General features: G+C 36.8%; 1 long non-coding RNA gene across 1 annotated transcript in view; it reads left to right on the forward strand.

The window, feature by feature from the left end:
• The first annotated feature begins 222 nt into the window (after positions 1-222).
• The window catches only part of LOC128555618 (uncharacterized), a 54,244-nt gene continuing 30,759 nt past the window's right edge, over positions 223-23,707 (forward strand). Inside the window, exon 1 of the long non-coding RNA XR_008370210.1 lies at positions 223-845. This is a non-coding gene — a long non-coding RNA (uncharacterized LOC128555618). The remainder of the gene's footprint in view (positions 846-23,707) is intronic.

Here is a 23,707-nt window from a genome sequence, read left to right on the forward strand (position 1 = left end):
TTCATGAATTCCTGTATCAAGTATTGCGCAACCTGGTATAATATACAGATAAATGAGACCTGATTCTTTTTTGAAAATCTCTGGTTGCTAACTGGATGTTTAGACAAGTTACTATAAGCAGTTTCAATAAAAATACAATATGGTTATAAAAAATCTGTATTTTGATACATGTCAGCATTTCACTTTCATTTTCAGGTACATATACGAACATAAAGCCAAGGGCAGAGGCAGGCAAAGTTTCAGACTGAACACAAACATAAAGCCAAGGGCAGAGGCAGGCAAAGCTTTAGATCAAACACAAACATAAAGCCATTGGCAGAGGCAGACAAAGTTTCAGACCAAACACAAACATAAAGCCATTAGTTTCAGACCAAACACAAGCATAAAGCCAAGGGCAGAGGCAGGCAAAGCCTTAGACCAAACACAGACATAAAGCCAAGGACAGAGGCAGGCAAAGCCTTAGACCAAACACAGACATAAAGCCAAGGGCAGAGGCAGGCAAAGTTTCAGACCAAACACAGACATAAAGCCAAGGACAGAGGCAGGCAAAGCCTTAGACCAAACACAGACATAAAGCCAAGGGCAGAGGCAGGCAAAGTTTCAGACCAAACACAGACATAAAGCCAAGGGCAGATGCAGGCAACGTTTTAGACCACACACAGACATAAAGCCAAGGGCAGAGGCAGGCAAAGTTTCAGACCAAACACAGACATAAAGCCAAGGGCAGAGGCAGGCAAAGTTTCAGACCAAATACAGACATAATGCCAAGGGCAGAGGCAGGCAAAGCCTTAGACCAAACACAAACATAAAGCCAAGGGTAAAGGCAGGCAAAGTTTTAGTAAATGGTAAGTTTTCTTTACAAAACTTAAATAACATAATTAGTTTATTTTTTAAATATTGAGCAATGTGGTAAAACGTAATAACATAATACTGTCTTAAGTCGTATGACAATAGTAGCTAAGAAAGTATAATTTTGTAAGCCAAGAAAAATAAAATAAATCTTATCAAACAGTTGATCAGTTTAAATTGATTTTATAACTAAAGTATGTTATGACATACCTTAGCTTTTTTTTTTTACCAACGTCTTAAGGTTTTATCCTCAGTTTTTATGAAAAAGAGTTTTATTGAGGGATATAATAAGTAATTAATTACACTTATAGATAAAAAATCACATTTTCTCAATGCATATTTTTTTGTAGCTTCATTGAAGTTTGGTAATTTTGGTAAATTTGAAGACTGTAAATCTAACAATTAAAACAGGCCATTTCCTCTTTAGTTGATTTTTTCTCACTGCATATTTATTTTTGGGTTAGTTCATATTAGTATGTTCTTAACATAAATTAACAGTTAACAAAACTATATTTATCTGTATGAGTGAATAACAAATAAATATGCTTAAATATAATATCATTTAAAATTATATATATTGCATATATGCAGACAAGTTAAAAATACCTGACACTAACTTGATTTATCAAATCTAATCTGAATATGTTCACATTTCTTGACCCATGTCCAAATGACTATCTGCATATAAATCTTTAGCAACAGTCATAAAGTATGGAGCAATTTTGAGCTGCATTTACTCAAATCTAAGCATTTGAAAATCTGAGGGAGTATGGAGCACTTTTTCATTTTTTAAGTGGGTTACAAAATGGATTGAATTTTGGGCCTCCTAGCTCCTGCATTGGAAGTAATCATTTTTACACCACTGCACCACCAGGCCAATGAGATTAACTTTATGTATGCTTACACACTCGGAATCCAAGCACATTGGATAGGTTACTGACAAAAGTTACATTATAATTGAAATTCTTTCTCAAAACAGTATTATACACAAATTGAAAAATAAGTCTGGAAATATAATTTTGCTAGAACAATGTGAGTTATGCAACTCTTAAAAACATACATTTAATAACAGATCTAGTGATTTAATTCTAAGCTGCTTACTCAACAATAGTTTTCTATTTTCATTGTTTTATATTTAGACATTTGCTATGTCGTGGCATTTGGGTCAGATGTACGTGTAGACAGCTTTTTAATGATTCTCAGCAAGGTTATGTCTGTGTTACTAAATACATCTAAAAAATTAATGAGTTTTTAGCTCTTGGTAAGGTATTATGATCACCATGTGTCCGTAACTTGAGGTCACAATTTTGGCCAGGCACTTTTAATGAAACTTGGAAACTTGCTTGATCTTCATATTTGTCAATATAATTTTCTTCTGAAACTCAGAAATCCAGGTTAAATTAGAAAATGCTTTACTAGGTCAGATGATAGGGAAACCCTGTTAACACTTTAAGGGCCTCATTTCCTCTTTAAAAATGTTCTTTTCAAAATCAGCTGGTCTTGAACAAAAGTGTTCACATTATATTGATAATTTCCCATCTCTTCTTTTAAAAACTGCCAGTCCAATTTTGAAATAACTTCAAACACTGTTCCTTTGGGGACCATCCATCAACAGTTTTCATATTATTCAGACTTGTCCAAAACATGACAGACAGAGGTTGTGATCACTTCTTTTTTGGGAAACTGCTGCCCCACTTTGAAATACTTTCACAAAGATGTTTATTGGCTAACCTTTTGCCGTTAGTGTTCATATTACTCAATTTGTCAAAAAAAACATGGCCAGCAGACCTAAAAATAGAAAATAAAGATTCATTTTGTTTTTAAATAATTCACAGAAATGTTCTTTGGTTAACCCGTTATCAAACATTTTTCAAACTGATAAATAAACATCGCCACTAAAAGGCTCTGTCACTGCCCTACTTTAAATGCTCTGTTTTTAGCTCACCTGTCACATAGTGACAAGGTGAGCTTTTTTGATCACCCTTCGTCCGTCGTCTGTGCGTGCGTCCGTGCCTCTGTCAACAATTTCTTGTCTGCACGATAGTGGTTTCATTTATGATTTTATTTTAACCAAACTTGCACACAACTTGTATCACCATAAGATCTCAGTTCCTTTTTTGAATTGGCCAGATCCCATTATGGGTTCCAGAGTTATGGCTCCTGAAAGGGCCAATTTTAATTAGCTATTTTGACCTTGTCTGCACAATAGCAGCTTTTTTTATGATTTGATTTTTACCAAACTTGCACAAAACTTGTATCACCATAAGATCTCAGTTCCTTTCTTGAACTGGCCAGATTACATTATGGGTTCCAGAGTTATGGTCCCTGAAAGGGCCAGAATTAGCTATTTTGACCTTGTCTGCACAATAGCAGCTTCATTTATTATTTTGTTTTAACCAAACTTGCACACAACTTGTATCACCACAAGATCTTGGTTCCTTTCTTGAACTGGCCAGATTCCATCATGGGTTCCAGAGTTGTGGCCCCTTAAAGGTTCAAAATTTGCTATTTTGGCTTTTGCAGCCATATGGAGACTTCATTTATGGTTTGATTTGATACAAACTTCCAAAATATCTTCAACAACAATAAATCTTGGATTCCATGATAAATCTGTCAGATCCAAAAATTATTTTATATCTGATTACCTCCCCTGATTGTAATCAAAATGGATTTATATCAGTAAGTCCTTGTAGGACTTATTTGAAATTTCATTATTGTCATTAGTTGGTCTGAGACAATCTGGGTAGATAACTATGGACTGATTTTATGTCAAATTACCTCCCTTTATTTCAAATTAAAATGGGTATTTCTCCGTAACTAATGAAGATACTGATCTGAAATTTCAACAGATGGACTTGGAGAATCAGTGAAGATACATATTGACAAATTACCTCCCTTTATTTTTATGTCCCCGAAGGGAGGCATATTAGTTTTCAGCTGTCCGTCCGTTCGTTCGTTCGTTCGTTCGTTCGTTAGTCACATTAACTTTTTGCATGAAGGCACTTTACTTGCGAACCACTGCACCCAGGACCTTCAAACTTCACATGCTGATAGTACTTATTGAGTACACCACCCCTGCTGACTTTGGGGTCACCAGGTCAAAGGTCAAGGTCACAGAGGCCAACGTTAACTTTTTGCATGAAGGCACTTTACTCGCGAACCACTGCACCTAGGACCTTCAAACTTCACTTGCTGATAGTACTTATTGAGTACACCACCCCTACTGACTTTGGGGTCACCAGGTCAAAGGTCAAGGTCACAGAGGCCAACATTAACTCTTTGCATGAAGGCACTTTACTTGTGAACCACTGCACCCAGGACCTTCAAACTTCACATGCTGATAGTACTTATTGAGTACACCACCCCTGCTGACTTTCGGGTCACCAGGTCAAAGGTCAAGGTCACAGAGGCCAACGTTAACTTTTTGCATGAAGGCACTTTACTCGCGAACCACTGCACCTAGGACCTTCAAACTTCACTTGCTGATAGTACTTATTGAGTTCACCACCCCTACTGACTTTGGGGTCACCAGGTCAAAGGTGAAGGTCACAGAGGCCAACGTTAACTCTTTGCATGAAGGCACTTTACTTACAAACCACTGCACCCAGGACCTTCAAACTTCACATGCTGATAGTACTTATTGAGTACAACACCCCTACTGACTTTGGGGTCACTAGGTCAAAGGTCAAGGTCACAGGGGCCAAAAAAAAACGTTAACTTTTTGCAAAGGCACTTTACTCGCGAACCACTGCACCCAGCACCTTCAAACTTACATGCTGATAGTACTTATTGAGTACACCACCCCTACTGACTTTGGGGTCACCAGGTCAAAGGTCAAGGTCACAGGGGCCAATGTTAACTTTTTGCATGAAGGCACTTTACTCGCGAACCACTGCACCCTGGACCTTCAAACTTCACATGCTGATAGTACTTATTGCGTACACCACTCCTACTAACTTTGGGGTCACCAGGTCAAAGGTCAAGGTCACAGAGGTCAACGTTAATCACTTTTCTTGCAAACCACCTCACCCAGGACCTTCGAACATTACATGCTGATAGTACTTTATGAGTACACCAACCCTACTGACTTTGGGGTCACCAAGTCAAAGGTCAAGGTCACAGGGGCCAATGTTAACTTTTTGCATGAAAGCACTTTACATGCAAACCACTTCATTCAGGACCTTCAAACTTCACATGCTGATAGTACTTATTGAGTTCACCATCCCTACTGACTTTGGGGTCACCAGGTCAAAGGTCAAGGCGCTGCGGGGGCATTTGTCACCATTAGTGACAGCTCTTGTTTATCTAAATGAATACACATTAGCAGCTTCTAAGAGATTGGTTTGGAACAATCATACCATTTTGAGCAGTGGTACTCAGGTGAGCGATATAGGGCCATCATGGCCCTCTTGTTTATGTATTTGTTTCTAACTATCTCCCATCTTCCAAGCCCTTTCTCAGTTACAGTCTTCACCCTTTATATGCACTTTTCTCTGTTTCTGTCATTTCTTTTGGAGCACACTTATTACAAACCCTACCCCAGTTAATTTTTCCACCCTTTATGTGCTCTTTCCTGTGTCTATATATTGTTTCTAAGTATCCCTATCTTACCCAATTACAATCCTCACTCTTTGCATGTACTTTCCTCTGTTACTCTAATGTTCCTCGTGTTACTGGGACAAGATTTTGAAGGAGCAAAATACTAAGATATAACATATTAAAACAATATATATTTTATATAGAAAAGATTGAAACGGCATGTGAAAGGGTGGAGAATTTATTTTGTTAGGATTTAGAATTTATAAGTGGAATACTTAGAGCATTGAAGTAAATTGAACAGGGTTTAGAGAGAGCAGGATACTTAGAAACAATATACAGAAACAGATGAAAGATCACAAAAGGGTGTGGTTTTTAATATGGCTGGGTTTGGAAGGAGTGGGATAGTCACAAACAATTGAAACAGGGAATGCAAGCAAAGGTAGTAGATTGTAACTTTGACAGGCTTTGGAAGGAGCAAGGTAATACAAGTAATATACAGAAACAGAGGAAAGATCAAGCGAAGGTGGGTATGTAGTTAGGCAGGCTTTTGAGGGAGCAAGATACTTAGACATAATATATAGAAACAGAGGAAAGCATGGAAAGGATGGATATTGTAATTTGGACAGGGATTGGAAGGAGCGAGATACTTAGAAACAATATATAGAAACAGAAGGTAGGGCATGTTAAGGGTGGAAATGTAATTGGGAAAGGGTTTGGAAGGAGTCAGATACTTAGATACTGACTCGCATATGATTCAGATATCAAAGTTTTAAGCTTTCTTCAGGAATTTGAAAAGACTCTATCATAGTCATATATCTGATACTTGAGATTCCAATGCAGTCAATTATTCAAGACTTAAAAGCAGGTATGCATAGTGAAACAGAATGATGGTAAGATAAACATACAAAATATTTGGCTTCTTTGTGCTGTTTTCTACTATAAATGTGCTTTTACTAGGGCAAATGCTACATTTGCTCCATCTTCCTCCACCATGCTCATGCCAGGGCAAAACTTCCTTTAATGTTTCTTCCTTTACAATGGTTATGCAGATGGAAACTGCCTAAGCTTCAGCTTTCTTTGTGATGCTCATGCCAGGGCAAACTTGACTTTGCTGCAACTTTCTATTGTTTTCCACCATTACCCATGTTCAAACCATAGAAACTCTGCTATTGCTCCATTTTTCTTCACCATGCTCAAGCCAGGGCAACACTTCCTTTGCTGCTTCTTCCTTCCACATGCTCATGCCAGGGCAGAGACTGCTAAAAAAAAACACTAAAAGATGCCAAATATTTTACATTTTTATCTTAAAATCATAGTGAATATAGCCTGTTTCCTTATGCAATTTGCTTTTCAGTTTTGATATCTTGACTACACTGGTGTGTTCGATATTGGGTATGTGGCTGTGCTGGACTCTTCATATTCCTGAAGAATGCTTGAAGCTTTGATATTTGTATCATATGCGAGTCAGCTTCTAAGTATTTGACTCCTTCCAGACCCTTTCCCAGTTACATTTCCACCCTTAACATGCCCTATCTTCTGTTTCTATATATTGTTTCTAAGTATCTCGCTCCTTCCAGTCCCTGTCCAAATTACAATATCCATCCTTTCCATGCTTTCCTCTGTTTCTATATATTATGTCTAAGTATCTTGCTCCCTCAAAAGCCTACCTAACTACATACCCACCTTCGCTTGATCTTTCCTCTGTTTCCATATATTACTTGTAAGTATCTTGCTCCTTCCAAAATCCTGTCTAAGTTACAATCTGCTTCCTTTGCTTGCATTCCCTGTTTCAATTGTTTGTGACTATCTCACTCCTTCTAAACTCAGCCATAATTAAAAACCCCACCCTTTTGTTATCTTTCATCTGTTTCTGTATATCGTTTCTATGTATCCTGCTCTCCCTAAACCCTGTTCCATTTACTTCAGTGCTCTTTTTCCTGTTTCTATATATTGTATCAAAGTATTCCACTTTTTCTAAATCCTAACAAAATAACATTCTCCACCCTTTCACGTGCCCTTTCCATGTTTTCTTAATTAATCCCCGGCCACAAGTGGTTGGGGGTTACAGGAATGGTCTCCGTCCAGCCGTCCGTAACATTTTGTGTCTGCTCTGTATCTCGTAAATCCCTTGAAGGATTTTCATGAAACTTGTGTCAAATGATCACCTTATCAAGATGACATGCAGAAGTTATGAGTCAGCCATGTTGGCTCAAGGTCAAGGTCACAACTCAAGGTCAAAGATTTGAGCCTTCCATTTTATGTCTGCTCTGTATCACCTAAACATCACAATTTTGACCGGGCACTCTTAATGAAACTTGGAAACTTGCTTGATCTTCATATTTGTCAATATATTTTTCTTCTGAAACTCAGAAATCCAGGTTAAACTAGAAAATGCTTTACTAGGTCAGATGATAGGGAAACCCTGTTAACACTTTAGGGGCCCCATTTCCTCTTTAAAAATGTTCTTTTCAAAATCAGCTGGTCTTGAACAAAAGTGTTCACATTATATTGATAATTTCCCATCTCTTCTTTTAAAAACTGCCAGTCCAATTTTGAAATAACTTCAAACACTGTTCCTTTGGGGACCATCCATCAACAGTTTTCATATTATTCAGACTTGTCCAAAACATGACAGACAGAGGTTGTGATCACTTCTTTTTTGGGAAACTGCTGCCCCACTTTGAAATACTTTCACAAAGATGTTCATTGGCTAACCTTTTGCCGTTAGTGTTCATATTACTCAATTTGTCTAAAATATATGGCCAGCAGACCTAAAAATAGAAAATAAAGGTTCATTTTTTTTTTTTAAATAATTCACACAAATGTTCTTTGGTTAACCCTTTACCAAAAATTTTTCAAACTGATAAATAAACATGGCCACTAAATGGCTCTGTCACTGTCCTACTTTAAATGCTCTGTTTTTCGCTCACCTGTCACATAGTGACAAGGTGAGCTTTTGTGATCACGCAGCGTCTGTCGTCAGTCCGTCCGTAAACTTTTGCTTGTGACCACTCTAGAGGTCACATTTTTTTTGTGGGATCTTTATGAAAGTTGGTCAGGATGTTCATCTTGATGATATCTAGGTCAAGTTGGAAACTGGGTCACGTGTCATCAAAAACTAGGTCAGTAGGTTTAAAAATAGAAAAACATTGTTACCTCTCTAGAGGCCATATATTTCACAAGATCTTCATGAAAATTGGTCAGAATGTTCACCTTGATGATATCTAGGCCAAGTTCGAAACTGGGTCACGTGCCTTCAAAAACTAGGTCAGTAGGTCTAAAAATAGAAAAACCTTGTGACCTCTCTAGAGACCATATATTTCACAAGATCTTCATGAAAATTGGTCAGAACATTCACCTTGATGAAATCTAGGTCAAGTTCGAAACTTGGTCACGTGCTGTCAAATAATAGAAAAACCTTCGGACCTCTCTAAAGGTCATATTTTTCATGGGATCTGTATGAAAGTTGGTCTGAATGTTCATCTTGATGATATCTAGGTCAAGTTCGAAACTGGGTCACATGCGGTCAAAAACTAGGTCAGTAGGTCTAAAAATAGAAAAACCTTGTGACCTCTGTAGAGGCCATATATTTCATGAGATCTTCATCAAAATGGGTCAGAATGTTCACCTTGATAATATCTAGGTCGAGTTTGAAAGTGGGTCACGTGCCATCAAAAACTAGGTCAGTAGGTCAAATAATAAAAACCTTGTGACCTCTCTGAGGCCATATTTTTCATGGGATCTGTATGAAAGTTGGTCTGAATGTTCATCTTGATGATATCTAGGTCAAGTTTGAAAGCTGGTCACATGCCTTCAAAAACTAGGTCAGTAGGTCAAATAATAGAAAAAACTTTGTGACCTCTCTTTAAAGGCCATATTTTTCATGGGATCTGTATGAAAGTTGGTCTGAATGTTCATCTTGATGATATCTAGGTCAAATTTGAAACCCGATCATGTGAGGTCAAAAACTAGGTCAGTAGGTCCAAAAGTAGAAAAACCTTGTGACCTCTCTAGAGGCCATACTTGTGAATGGATCTCCATAAAAATTGGTCAGAATGTTCATCTTGATGATATTTAGGTCAGATTCGAAAGTGGGTCAAGTTCCATCAAAAAATAGGTCAGTAGGTCAAATAATGAAATAACGTTGTGACCTCTCTAGAGGCCATATTTTTCGTGGGATCTGTATGAAAGTTGGTCTGAATGTTTATCTTGATGATATATAGGTCATGTTTGAAACTGGGTCAACTGCGATCAAAAACTAGGTCAGTAGGTCTTGAAATAGAAAAACCTTGTGACCTCTCTAAAGGTCATACCCTTGAATGGATCTTCATAAAAATTGGTCAGAATGTTCACCTTGATGGTATCTAGGTCGAGTTTGAATCTGGGTCACGTGCCTTAAAAAACTAAGTCAGTAGGTCAAATAATAAAAAAATTTTGTGACCTCTCTAGAGGCCATACTTTTAATGGGATCTGTATGAAAGTTGGTCTGAATGTTCATCTTGATGATATCTAGGTCAAGTTTGAAACATGGTCAACTGCGGTTAAAAACTAGATCAGTAGGTCTAAAATTATTAAAATCTTTTGACCTCTCTAGAGGCCATATTTTTCTATGGATCTTCATGAAAATTGATCTGAATGTTCATCTTGATGATATCTAGGTCAGTTTTGAATCTGGGTCACGTGCAATCAAAAACTAGGCCAGTAGGTATAAAAATAGAAAAACCTTGTGACCTCTCTAGAGGCCATATTTTTCACGAGATCTTCATGAAAATTAGTGAGAATGTTCACCTTGATGATATCTAGGTAAAGTTAAAAACAGGGTCACGTACCTTTGAAAACTAGGTAAATAGGTCAAATAATAGAAAAACCTTGTGACCTCTCTAGAGACCATATTTTTCAATGGATCTTCATGAAAATTGGTCAGAATTTTTATCTTGATCATATCTAGGTCAAATTCAAAACTGGGTCACATGAGCTCAAAAAGTAGGTCACTATGTTAAATAATAGAGAAAGAGACATCATACTCAAAACTGGGTCATGTGGGAAGAGGTGAGCGATTCAGGACCATCATGGTCCTCTTGTTTCTGTATTTGTTTCTAACTATCTCCCATCTTCCAAGCCCTTTCTCAGTTACAGTCCTCACCTTTTAATAAAAATTATATGCACTTTTCTCTGTTTCTGTCATTTCTTTTGGAGCACACTTATTACAAACTCTACCCCAGTTAATTTTTCCACCCTTTATGTGCTCTTTCTTGTGTCTATATATTGTTTCTAAGTATCCCTGTCTTACCCAATTACAATCCTCACTCTTTGCATATACTTTCCTCTGTTATTCTAATGTTCCTGGTGTTACTGGGACAAGATTTTGAAGGAGCAAAATACTAAGATATAACATATTAAAACAATATATATTTTATAGAGAAAAGATTGAAAGGGTGGAGAATGTTATTTTGTTAGGATTTAGAATTTAAGTGGAATACTTGGAGCACTGAAGTAAATTGAACAGGGTTGAGAGAGAGCAGGATACTTAGAAACAATATACAGAAACAGATGAAAGATCACAAAAGGGTGTGGTTTTTAATATGGCTGGGTTTGGAAGGAGTGGGATAGTCACAAACAATTGAAACAGGGAATGCAAGCAGAGGAAGTAGATTGTAACTTTGACAGGCTTTGGAAGGAGCAAGATAATACAAGTAATATACAGAAACAGAGGAAAGATCAAGCGAAGGTGGGTATGTAGTTAGGCAGGCTTTTGAGGGAGCAAGATACTTAGACATAATATATAGAAACAGAGGAAAGCATGGAAAGGATGGATATTGTAATTTGTACAGGGATTGGAAGGAGCGAGATACTTAGAAACAATATATAGAAACAGAAGATAGGGCATGTTAAGGGTGGAAATGTAATTGAGAAAGGGTTTGGAAGGAGTCAGATACTTTGATACTGACTCACATATGATTCAGATATCAAAGTTTTAAGCTTTCTTCAGAAATTTGAAAAGACTCCATCATAGTCATATATCTGATACTTGAGATTCCAATGCAGTCAATTATTCAAGACTTAAAAGCAGGTATGCACAGTGAAACAGAATGATTGTAAGATAAACATACAAAATATTTGGCTTCTTTGTGCTGTTTTCTACTATAAATATGCTTTTACTAGGGCAAATGCTACATTTGCTCCATCTTCCTCCACCATGCTCATGCCAGGGCAAAACTTCCTTTAATGTTTCTTCCTTTACAATGGTTATACAGATGGAAACTGCCTAAGCTTCAGCTTTCTTTGCGATGCTCATGCCAGGGCAAACTTGACTTTGCTGCAACTTTCTATTGTTTTCCACCATTTCCCATGTTCAAACCATAGAAACTCTACTATTGCTCCATTTTTCTTCACCATGCTCAAGCCAGGGCAACACTTCCTTTGCTGCTTCTTCCTTCCACATGCTCATGCCAGGGCAGAGACTGCTTAAAAAAAACCACTAAAAGATGCCAGATATTTTACATTTTTATCTTAAAATCATTGTGAATATAGTCTGTTTCCTTATGCAATTTACTTTTCAGTTTTGATATCATGACTACACTGGTGTATTAGATATTGGGTATGTGGCTGTGCTGGACTCTACATATTCCTGAAGAATGCTTGAAGCTTTGATATTTGTATCATATGCGAGTCAGCTTCTAAGTATTTGACTCCCACCAAACCCTTTCCCAGTTACATTTCCACCCTTAACATGCCCTATCTTGTTTCTATATATTGTTTCTAAGTATCTCGCTCCTTCCAATCCCTGTCCAAGTTACAATATCCATCCTTTCCATGCTTTCCTCTGTTTCTATATATTATGTCTTAAATATCTTGCTCCCTCAAAAGCCTGCCTCACTACATACCCGCCTTGGCTTGATCTTTCCTCTGTTTCCGTATATTACCTGTAAGTATCTTGCTCCTTCCAAAATTCTGTCTAAGTTACAATCTGCTTCCTTTGCTTGTATTCCCTGTTTCAATTGTATATGACTATCTCACCCCTTCCAAACCCAGCCATAATTAAAAGCCCCACCATTTTGTTATCTTTCATCTGCTTCTGTATATTGTTTCTATGTACCCTGCTCTCTCTAATCCCTGTTCCATTTACTTCAGTGCTCTTTTTCCTGTTTCTATATATTGTATCAAAGTATTACACTTTTTCTAAATCCTAACAAAATAACATTCTTCACCCTTTCACATGCTCTTTCCATGTTTTCTTCATTAAACCCCCGCCACAAGTGGTTGGGGGTTATAGGAATGGTCTCTGTCCAGCCGTCGGTAACATTTTGTGTCTGCTCTTTATCTCATAAATCCCTTGAAGGATTTTCATGAAACATGTGTCAAATGATCACCTCATCAAGATGAGATGTAGAACTTATGAGTCAGCAATGTTGGCTCCAGGTCAAGGTCACAACTCAAGGTCAAAGGTTTGAGCCTTCCATTTTGTGTCTGCTCTGTATCACCTAAACTCCGGAAGGATTTTCATGAAACTTTGGTCAAATTATCACCTCATCAAGACGGTGTGCGGGGTCCTCCATGGCCGAGTGGTTAAGGTCGCTGACTTCAAATCACTTGCCCCTCACCATTGTGGGTTTGAGCCTCACTCGGGGCGTTGAATTCTTCATGTGAGGAAGCCATGCAGCTGGCTTACAGAAGGTCTGTGGTTCTACCTAGGTGCCCACTTGTGATGAAATAATGCACGGAGGGGCATCTTGGGTCTTCCTCCACCATCAAATCTGGAAAGTCGCCATATGACCTATAATTGTGTTGGTGCGATGTTAAACCCAACAAAAACAAAAAACAAAACAAGACAATGTGCAGAACTCATGATTCAGCAATGTCGGCTCAAGGTCAGGGTCACAACTCAAGGTCAAAGGTTTGAGCTCTGTATCTCCTAAACCCCTTGAAGGATTTTTATGAAATTTTGGTCAAATGATCACCTCATCAAGACGATGTGCAGAACTCATGAGTCAGCCATGTTGACTCAAGGTCAAGGACACAACTTGAGGTCAAAGGTTTCAGCCTTCCATTTTATGTTAACCAAATGGGACCGTTTTGTCTAGCATCAATACCCCTTACAAGAATGAATTGATACTAATACAGATGTAACCTGTGACCATTCCTCATCTTCAGACATCACCTGACCTCAGTTTGACCTTGACCTTGACCTCATTTTGGACTTAGGTGCAAAATCTATCGACAAGGATGCCACCAGTGTTTATTGAACATAGCTTCTTGTTTCATACTGTTTTTAGCATATACCCCTCCCCTACACAAATGTAAAAGCCTATTTTTAGCTCACCTGTCACAAAGTGACAAGGTGAGCTTTTGTGATCGCGCGGTGTCCATCGTCCGTCCGTGCGTCCATAAACTTTTGCTTGTGACCACTCTAGAGGTCACATTTTTCATTGGATCTTGATGAAAGTTGGTCAGAATGTTCATCTTGATGATATCTAGGTCAAGTTCGAAACTGGGTCACGTGCCATCAAAAACTAGGTCAGTAGGTCTAAAAATAGAAAAACCTTGTGACCTCTCTAGAGGCCATATATTTCATAAGAGCTTCATGAAAATTGGTCAGAATGTTCACCTTGATGATATCTAGGTCAAGTTCGAAACTGGGTCACGTGGGTTCAAAAACTAGGTCAGTAAGTCTAAAAATAGAAAAACCTTGTGACCTCTCTAGAGGCCATATTTTTAGCTCACCTGTCACAAAGTGACAAGGTGAGCTTTTGTGATCGCGTGGCGTCCGTCGTCCGTCCGTCCGTGCGTGCGTGCTTTCTTGCATGTTTAAACTTTTGCTTGTGACCACTCTAGAGGTCATATTTGTCATTGGATCTTTATGAAAGTTGGTCAGAATGTTCATCTTGATGATATCTAGGTCAAGTTCGAAACTGGGTCACGTGCGGTCAAAAACTAGGTCAGTAGGTCTAAAAATAGAAAAACCTTGTGACCTCTCTAGAGGCCGTATTTTTCAATGGATCTTCATGAAAATTAGTCAGAATGTTCACCTTGATGATATCTAGGTCAAGTTCGAAACTGGGTCTCGTACGGTCAAAAACTAGGTCAGTAGGTCTAAAAATAGAAAAACCATGTGACCTCTCTGGAGGCCATATTTCTCAATGGATCTTCATGAAAATTGGTCAGAATGTTCACCTTGATGATATCTAGGTCAGGTTCGAAACTGGGTCATGTGGGGTCAAAAACTAGGTCAGTAGGTCTAAAAATAGAAAAACCTTGTGATCTCTTTAGAGGCCTTATTTCTCAATGGATCTTCATGAAAATTGGTCAGAATGTTCACCTTGATGATATCTAGGTCAAGTTCGAAACTGGGTCACGTGCAGTCAAAAACTAGTTCAGTAGGTCTAAAAATAGAAAAACCTTGTGACCTCTCTAGAGGCCATATTTCTCAATGGATCTTCATAAAAATTGGTGAGAATGTTCACCTTGATGATATCTAGGTCAGGTTTGAAACTGGGTTACGTGCGGTAAAAAACTAGGTCAGTAGGTCGAAAAATAGAAAACCCTTGTGACGTCTCTAGAGGCCATGTTACTCAATGGATCTTCTTGAAAATTGATCAGAATGTTCCTCTTGATGATATCTAGGCCAAGTTCGAAACTGGGTCACGTGCGGTCAAAAACTAGGTCAGTAGGTCTAAAAATAGAAAAACCTTGTGACCTCTCTAGAGGCCATATTTCTCAATGGATCTTCATGAAAATTAGTCAGAATGTTCACCTTGATGATATCTAGATCAGATTCAGAAGTGGGTCACGTGCCTTCAAAAACTAGGTCATTAGGTCAAATAATAGAAAAACCTTGTGACCTCTCTAGAGGTCATATTTTTCAATGGATCTTCATGAAAATTGGTCAGAATTTTTTATCTTGATGATATCTAGGTCACATGTGCTCAAAAAACTAGGTCACTATGTCAAATAATAGAAATAACGACGTAGTACTCAGTTCAACACTGGGTCATGTGGGGATAGGTGAGCGATTCAGGACCATCATGGTCCTCTTGTCATGAGATCTTCATGAATATTGGTCAGAATGTTTACCTTGATGATATCTAGGTCAAGTTTGAAACTGGGTCACGTAAGGTCAAAAACTAGGTCATTAGGTCTAAAAATAGAAAAACCTTGTGACCTCTCTAGAGGCCATATTTCCCAATTGATCTTCATGAAAATTGGTCAGAATGTTTACCTTGATGATATCTAGGTCAAGTTCGAAACTGGTTCACGTGGGGTTAAAAACTAGGTCAGTAGATCTAAAAATAGAAAAACATTGTGACCTCTCTAGAGGCCATATTTTTCATGAGATCTTCATGAATATTGGTCAGAATGTTCACCTTGATGATATCTAGGTCAAGTTCGAAACTGGGTCATGTAGGGTCAAAAGCTAGGTCAGTAGATCTAAAAATAGAAAAACCTTGTGACCTCTCTAGAGGCCATATTTCTCAATGGATCTTCATGAAAATTGGTCAAAATGTTCACCTTGATGATATCTAGGTCAAGTTCGAAACTGGGTCACGTGCGGTCAAAAACTAGGTCAGTAGGTCTAAAAATAGGAAAACCTTGTGACCTCTCTAGATGCGATATTTTTCAATGGATCTTCATGAAAATTAGTCAGAGTGTTTATCTTGAAGATATCTAGGTCAAGTTTGAAACTGGGTCACGTGGGGTTAAAAACTAGGTCAGTAGATCTAAAAATAGAAAAACCTTGTGACCTCTCTAGAGGCCATATTTTTCATGAGATCTTCATGATTATTGGTCAGAATGTTCACCTTGATGATATCTAAGTCAAGTTCGAAACTGGGTCACGTGGGGTTAAAAACTAGGTCAGTAGGTCTAAAAATAGAAAAAACCTTGTGACCTCTCTAGAGGCCATATTTCTCAACGGATCTTCATGAAAATTGATCAGAATGTTCAGCTTGATGATATCTAGGTCAGGTTTGGAACTGGGTCATGTGCGGTCAAAAACTAGGTCAGTAGGTCGAAAAATAGAAAAACCTTGTGACCTCTCTAGAGGCCATATTTTTCACGAGATCTTCATGAAAATTGGTGAGAATGTTCACCTTGATGATATCTAGGTCAAGTTTAAAAGTGGGTCACGTGCCTTCAAAAACTAGGCCATTAGGTCAAATAATAGAAAAACCTTGTGACCTCTCTAGAGGCCATATTTTTCAATGGATCTTCATGAAAATTGGTCAGAATTTTTTATCTTGATGATATCTAGGTCACATGTGCTCAAAAACTAGGTCACTATGTCAAATAATAGAAATAATGACGTCATACTCAGTTCAACACTGGGTCATGTGGGGATAGGTGAGCTATTCAGGACCATCATGGTCCTCTTATTTCAGTTATCGCCATTAAATCTCCATTCTGACTTGAAAGGGCACAATTTTTCACTTGTTTCTTCCTCTTGCTTGTAATTATGTCTCCCACCACATCAGGGAGTGGGAGATATATTGATTTACTGCTGTCTGTGTGTCCATGTGTGTGTGTTTGTCTGTGTCTGTCTGTCTGTCACAAATCTTGTTGAACAGTTCTCATCCGATCTTCACCAAACTTCAACAAAATGTGTTTACTAATAATTTCTCAGCCAAGTTCGATAACGAGCCAAATTGGCCCAGACACTTCAGAATTATGCCCTTGAATTACCGAAAATCACTCTGTACACGGATGCCAGTGATACATGTATTGGTGCATGGTTGACTCAGATACATAACTATTCAGACAATTAGGCAGTTGTAGGAGACATGCGCTTTTCTCAAAAGCAGCTCTAGTTTCTTGTGATTTAAACAAAGGCTGTAACTGTTAAACAGCATTATTGGAAAATGACAATAAGCAGCAGTGGATGCCAAAACCATAATTTTCTAATTGTTAATCTCCATTTTTAAATAGAACAGGATGGGATATCGCTGTCGTTCAAATTCAGATTTGAGTTTTGCCTCCTACTGACAACTCTTGTTATATTATTTCTATCTTCAGTCTTGACACACATAACTTTCTGCTGTCTATAGCTAAAACAGCATACTTTCCTTCAGTAAATTGTCTACAAAAACTCATATATATTCAGACACCGTCAAATAATGTTAGCAAAGTAATACTGCCAGAACATGGCATTTTGTATAATCATTAGTTCTTAGTTTCATTCAGGACAACATTTGACAATATGATGCCAAGCATTTTTCCACTGACTTTACGTAAGTCTGTATAACCTATTTTAAAACCTGGAAATGGTAAAACATCAGACTGTGGACCTGTTGTGGTTACCAAAGTTTTCAAGTTACTTTAGAGCTTAACATTTACATGCCATGAAAATTATCCAAAAGAGTTGACATTAGTAAACTTTGGTTAAGATTACATTGATTTTTTAATTTGAACACCTTGGAAGCTTGAAGACCTGTATGTACCTGTGCAAGCTCTCTGATGGGTTGGTTATATTTCAAAACTAAGATGGGTAATAAAGAGACACCAAGAAAAATTACAGCATTTCATTATAGTCAATTATATTTAATTGATGTGTTTATTTGATAGGTTACAGTGTTTCAGTTATATGGTCAGTTAACTTGTTGAGTGTTTCTTGATTCTGTTCCAGTACTTAATTGTTCTCTACAAGTAACTGATATAGGATGTAAAGTTCTGCACCTGGTGTTCTCTGTCTGATTTTTCTCAGCTAGACCAGAGTTATGGTCCTTGACTTAGTGAAAAATAAACATTAAGTGCTTTGAAGTTTGTATTTCATATATCTTAAGAAATATTTCAGCTCAGTCATAAAACCATGTACAGTGACCGAAAGTGGGGGCACCTGTGTAATATGGACACACATTCTATAGTTTTGTGCTCTCTACCTACAAAGCTAACCAAGCAGGCTTAACTCATGTTTATAATTTTTGTCACATAGAAAGTGGAATAATTATGATTTCAAATAGGGAACTCCTGGCAGGAGTAATTGACTTAAACAGTGTGAAAAAAAATCAATAAAATATTTATTTTTTCAATGAGTGTAACTTAATTTCCACCCAACTCTTTTTCGTTGTACATTGTATCTTCAATTTGCTCATATACAAGGTTCTATATTTTGAACCTATAAATTAAACATTGTAATTGGCTGAAAGTTCAATTTTAGTTTTCAACCTAAATTTAACTTTAGGGTTTTTAATGATTAATCCAGCTTTCAAGAAACTTAAGATGAACTCTTGGTTTTGTAAATTATATTCTGTTGTGCCAGTTAATCAAGCTAATAGTCAGTTGAATTAATGGGATCAAGAAATGTGAGTAGTGAAAATAGACTTCAGATGATTATAGTAAAACTGTATTTGGATATCAGTTGTAAATATACATCATTTTATTTAAAGTTTAATTAAAAATTAAAAAAAAAAAGCCTGAATTCATGCAGTTTATTGATACATTTGACAAAATACCAAACCAGAGAGAAAATTTTAATTTTTGGCATGCATTGTAATCTGCAGAATTAAAATATTCTGATAAAATATTTGAGAATTAATGGTCAGTATATACCATTCATATTTATATAAAAGTTAAAAAACAAGATTTGTAGGAACATAATATTATTTAACATTAATAATATTGCATGTTTCTGTGTCTGATTTCTGACCTGTCATTATATAAATAAAATAAATATGATAAAGCCTCAACAACTGTATAATGTAATATCTGTATTTTCTCCATGTTTAATGTACCTGCATTTCTTTTCATGATCATGGATTTAAACATTTCTTTTTAAATATCTTATGTTATTAAGAATTTAAAGTTAAATAAATGGCAGAAAGGCTGTTGAAATCAATGAATTTTATGTGGTAATATGCATTTCTCAACAGTATTTTATTCATTCAAAGTTTTTAACTTGAAACTTTCAAATGGGAAATCACCTCTCGTATTTCATGTTTCTCTTTCACGTTTTCACTGCACTGTTTAACTAACTCTTTTTCCCATTTGTAAATTTCTTGACTCAAAGACTTTTTTATTCATCCTATTGTTTAAGGAACAAGGGCTCAATAAACAAATAATTTTATTATTACAAGTATATTATATATTCCATTATTGCTATTAAATAGTGGCAAAGACTTCTTCTGAATAACATGTTCATTTAATTATCTTCTAACTTGATAATTATAGATTGTACACTTTAACATTGGAGAAATACAGATAAAAGATAGCTATATAAATATTACATGTATACAAAATAGTTCTAGATTATAGAATTTAATGGTTCATCATCTCTTGCATTATGATTTGGATCATGGTTCTACCCTGATGTCAGCCCTTGTATGATATAATGCCGGTAGAAGCACCTTGGATTTCGGAATAACCTAAAATGTGTTATTGCGACTCAAAACTAAAAAAGCAACAAGCAGAACATGTACAACATTACAAGTCATCTGTATTAAGCATCAACTGCCTTAAGCAGTTAGTCGGTTAACTTTCCAAATTGACATTTTGTTCTAATTTCAGCAGCCACCTGCCTTAAGTAGGTAGTCAAAGTGCCCAAATTTACATTTTGTTCTAGAAGCCACCTGCTTTAACCTTTAGCCTAGTGTCGGCAAGTGATTCTGCCTTTGCGACCAGTGCAGACCAAGATCAGCCTGCACTTCCATGCACGCTGATCATGGTCTGCACTGTTCGATATTCAGTCAGTAAATTTTCAGTGAACAACCCTTCAAATAATGAGTGGTACTGCCCATATCAAATGATGGACCAGTCCATTTTAGAAATTTAGCAGGGTAAGGGTTAAGCAGCCAGATTGTCTTGCTGTGTTTTCTGGTTATGTTATATATGTTTGACTGTATGTCTCTTTTTATGGAGGATTATAAGGAGTCTATCTATGTTCATCATAAAAATCACAAGAACTGTTTTGTAGATGATGTCAGTTATAGTAAAATTAATGTACATTGACTTTATAGTAATGAGAGAAGCATGGCTGATTTATGAATGGTGTTATTTGATAAAGACAACTGGTCTATATAAGTACTTCCTCTAAGGTACACATCAAATACCTTTTCATTTTTATCAAAGAAAGTAGGATTATTTTGTTAAAGTCAGTTTTCAGTTTAAAAAATCTTATTGAATAATGGTAGTAAGTTCATGTTTTATTACATAGAAATGTTGCTTTAATAAATTCTTACATCAGATCAAAGAATCAGTGTGTGTCCAATATTTTTACACTGTAAAACAACTCACAATTTTAAACAGTCTTGTATTACTCTAGTTGAATCACCATTGAATCAGCTTAGTTCCTTTACACAATATATTTTGCCTGGCTGTAGACAAGATCTGCTGTCTCTGATACAAGTTTCATATAAGAACATTTGTCAACTACAACATATTTATACTATCAAATTTAGGAGCCTGGTATGAACTTTCAATTGATGTACAGCGTTCTCTATCTCATAGCCTTAATTTTTATGCCATTATGTACTCATCTTCTCCAAAAGTTTCCAAGCAGTTGAAATCCAATTGAAATGAAACTTGGTATACATCATTAACATGAAATGGAATTTCACTTGTTTTCAACTTAATATTTTTGGAGTTACAGCCCCTTCTTTGGACTTCGAAATGTTACAAATACATCAGAACATTGCACAATCAAATCCTCCTGCAGTTTCTATAAAATTAAAATTAAACTTTGTATATATCAATATGAAGCAGAGATGGTCCTGTTGTGGACTTCATTACTTTATCGGCGTCGGCGTGGACATTGGCGTTGCCTGGTTAAGTTTTATCTTTAGGTCAGCTTTTCTCCTAAACTATCGAAGCTACTGCTTTAAAACTTAAAACACTTGATCATCAACAATAGCTGACTCTGTACAGCAAGAAACATAACTCCATCCTGCTTTTTACAAGAATTATGGCCCCTTTTGGACTTAGAAAATATCAGATTTCTTGGTTAAGTTTTGTGTTTTAGGTCAATTTTTCTCCTTAACAGTCAAAGCTATTGCTTCAGCACTTAGAGCAGTTATTCGCCATTAAAGGTGACTCTGCACAGCAAGTACCGTAACTCTACATTGCTTTTTGCAAGAATTATGGCCGCTTTTAGACTTAGAAAGTATCAGATTTCTTGGTTAAGTTTTGCCTTTAGGTCAACTTTTCTCCTTAACAGCACTTTGAGCAGTTATTCACCATTTAAAGCTGACTCTGCACAGCAAGTTCCGTAACTCTACATTGCTTTTTGCAAGAATTATGGCCCCTTTTGGACTTAAAAAATCAGATTTCTTGGTTAAGTTTTGCATTTAGGTCAGCTTTTCTCCTAAACTATCAAAGCAGTTGCTTTAAAACTTGCAACACTTGTTCACCATCAAAAGCTGACTCTGTACAGCAAGAAACATAACTCCATCCTGCTTTTTGCAAGAATTATGGCCCCTTTTGGACTTAGAAAATATCATAAAAACACACGGGTAGGACAATATTTCTATTTATACAGAGACAAAAAAATCAGATGAGCATCTGCACCCGCATGGCAGTGCTCTTAGTATTCTATCAAGCATATTCAGGGGCATATGTATTATACAATGTTCACATCATTCTTGTCAAGCTCACTGTTACCAAAAATAGAAAAAAAGCATTTTCTGCACAAAAATCTTAAGTATGGATTGATATATTGAAAATTAAACTATAGGTAGCTTATACATGGGGTTAGTGGGGTCAAGTTCAAGGCCAACATAATTAATCTGCATGTACTGGGAAATTTTCACCATGGCACAGTGGGCCAAAGTGTTTACCTTTGTATGTTTTGTAATTTTGAATGGACAAGTGGCAGATCAAATTTCAATGCGAGCCTTACTTTTTTAGCTTGACTGAAGAATAAGGGAGCTATGCTACTCGCCCCGGCATCAGCAGGAGTGGAGTGTCACACAAATTTTAAAGTTTTCGTACCACCCCAAATATTTTCAAAGTCCATTGAGATATTGCTTTCATATTTTGCATACTTGTTTACCATCATGACCCCAGTCTGTAAAAAGGAGGAGGCCACTCTATCAAGCATTTTGACTGAATTATGGCCCCCCCTTTCGACTTAGATTAAATGTTAAAGTTTGCGTACCACCCAAAATGTTTTCAAAGTCCATTGAGATATTGCTTTCATATTTTGCATTCTTGTTTACCATCATGACCCCAGCCTGTAAAAAGGAGGAGGCAACTCGATCAAGCATTTTGACTGACTTATGGCGCCTTTTCGACTTAGAATAAATGTTAAAGTTTGCGTACCACCCCAAATATTTTCAAAGTCCATTGAGATATTGCTTTCATATTTTGCATACTTGTTTACCGTCATGACCCCAGTCAGTAAAAAGGAGGAGGCAACTCTATCAAGCATTTTGACTGTTTTATGGCCCCTTTTCGACTTAGATATGCTTATTGTAATGTTAAAGTTTTACTCATTGCTTATATTATACTATCTGAAGCACTGAGAATAGTCGAGCACGCTGTTCACTGAGCTCTTGTATGTAATAATAAATTAGTCATTTATATGAATAGGGCAATTGTCACAGTTACTAAACAAGAGGGTCATGATGACCCTGGATCGCTCACCTGAGTAATAAGAGCTACATGTTTCAAATGTCAAACTGATGATTTTTAGAAAATATTTGGAAGATTTTCCGATGTACAATCAAGTAACCCCTGGGGTGGGGCCAATTTTATCCCGGGGGCCATGATTTGAACAAAGTTTATAGAAGTCTACTAGGCAATGTTACATATCAAATATCTAAGATCTAGGCCTTCAGGTTTATTTTTAGCAAATTTATGAAGATTTCCCTATGTACAATCAAGTAACCCCTGGGGCTAGATCAATTTGACCCTGGGGGTCATGATTTGAACAAATTTTGTAGAAATCTACTAGGCAATGCTACATGTCAAATATCTAAGCTCTAGGTTTGTAGTTTATTTTTAGAAAATTTTGAAGATTTTTCTATGTACAATCAAGTAACCCCTGGGGTGGGGTCAATTTGATCCCAGGGGTCATGATTTGAACAAATTTTGTAGAAGCCTACTAGGCATTTCTACATGTCAAATATCTAAGATCTAGGCCTTCTGGTTTAGTTTTAGAAATTTTTTGAAGATTTTCCTATGTAAAACCAAGTAACCCCTGGGGTGGGGTCAATTTTAACCCCCGGGGTCATGATTTGAACAAATTTTGTAGACGTCCACTAGGCAATGCTACGTGTGAAATATCTAAGCTGTAGGCCTTCTGGTTTATTTTTAAACATTTTTTGAAGATTTTCCTATTGAAATCTATGTAAAATCAAGTGACCCCTGGGGCGGGGTCAATTTTGACCCTGGGGTC

Source organism: Mercenaria mercenaria, chromosome 3, assembly GCF_021730395.1.
Source record: "Mercenaria mercenaria strain notata chromosome 3, MADL_Memer_1, whole genome shotgun sequence".
Lineage (NCBI taxonomy): Eukaryota > Metazoa > Mollusca > Bivalvia > Venerida > Veneridae > Mercenaria > Mercenaria mercenaria.